Consider the following 1,505-nt stretch of genomic DNA (forward strand, 5'->3'; position numbering starts at 1 on the left):
TGTGCTTACCGGCATATATTACATATGTGCACCCGCATCTGTGCCTACTACCGGCAGGAGAAGTGAATTGCGCACGAAAATTACTTTGTTTCATTGTGGTGCAACTTTGCACTGCAGTCTGAAACTGACGAACACGGGAAGCGTCTACCGTCAGCGCAAACCGCTACTGCTGAGCTGAGTTTCAAGAAATAAAATTTAAATCCCGCTCCCGTGGCTCATTTATTTTATTGCCTTTGTCTAGCAATACCAAGATTTATGCTCCTGTATGTGTTTATTATGGGCACCCTCTGTGGAGGTCTAATTTGCGAAAGGAAAAAATAAAGGACTACAACGATAAACTGAAAGGGTACAAAAAGTCTTCAGTCAGGCGATGGAGCATGAGAGGCAGGATAATTATAAAAAAGGCAATGAAGGAGACGAAAAAAAAAAAGTCGCATTCATGAGATTACGACCCACTGCCCTTCATGAAACGGGGAACTTGCAGACAGCTGAAGGAAAATAAAGTACCAAATAGAGTACGCGGACCGTTTCATTAAAAATGCGCGCAAAGATAAAAAAAGGCGCTAGGTCCGAGTCTATTGACCGGGCTACCCCATGCCGCCCATTCACAGGTGCTATCCCACTACTGCTCAGCGCGGGAGTTTTTGCCTGCTGCGTTTCCGCCCTGGGCCGGTTCACTCCTCCTTAGGCGACCTGGCCACCCCGGGTTCCCCTGGGGTCGCCATATCGGCGCCCAGCTTAGCGCGGACACCCGATCAACATGGGCCAACATGGGGAAGGGCTCCCAGCCTCAACCCGTCCTCTACCGCCGGCCTCCAAGTAGCTGGATTACAGGGGCCCGCCACAACCCCCGGCGATGATGGCCTTCAAACTGCGGGGTTTTATATTTACCAATGGCATATTATTGTCACCACACAAGTTCCTAATGCGAAGATTCGACATACTGCAGTATTAGGACCATTTTTCAGAGTGGTGACCCTGTGTTCCCGATTTTGTGAATACGACATGTGTGGTATGCAAATCAAGCACAATTAAGGAGTAGTACGTTCGCTCCATCTGGGGAGCATCACGCAAAGTCTTACAAAGTTACCTTATGAACTCCGAGATCCGCTAAAAAAATTTGTCATGCACGTCTCGTGTTCAATTTGCACTCAAACTACATCTTTCCACCCCTTCTTTTTCCCCTCTGGACATGTTGTGGGGAAGACGTCGGACCCGGAGGGCGCGTCTCCAGGGTTCTGGCACATTCTTTCCTCAATGTGGTAGTAGTGTTTGATGTGTAGCCGGTCCAAGGGGTGGTGACCAGACGTGATGTCAAAACCCGTGTGTTGGTTGACTAAATGGGCTTCTATAAGCTCCCGGAAGCTGTTCACCTGCCCAGGGCCAGAAGTCTCTGGTTGGACGTAACGACCGGGAGGTCAAGAGCCCACTTGATAACTTTCCGTTGAATGACCTCCAGTTGGTCGTTGGTTGGTTTTTGGTGAAAGGAAAATGGCGCAGTATCT

At 49.2% G+C, this 1,505-nt stretch overlaps 1 non-coding gene across 1 annotated transcript; it reads right to left on the reverse strand.

The window, feature by feature from the left end:
* Positions 1 to 557: 557 nt before the first annotated feature.
* LOC149332709 (signal recognition particle RNA) lies at positions 558 to 855 on the reverse strand. The gene has a single exon (XR_016285385.1).
* Between the last annotated feature and the right edge of the window lie 650 nt (positions 856 to 1,505).

The sequence above is a fragment of the Amblyomma mixtum genome, chromosome 8 (assembly GCF_055824585.1).
Source record: "Amblyomma mixtum isolate Tamu chromosome 8, ASM5582458v1, whole genome shotgun sequence".
Lineage (NCBI taxonomy): Eukaryota > Metazoa > Arthropoda > Arachnida > Ixodida > Ixodidae > Amblyomma > Amblyomma mixtum.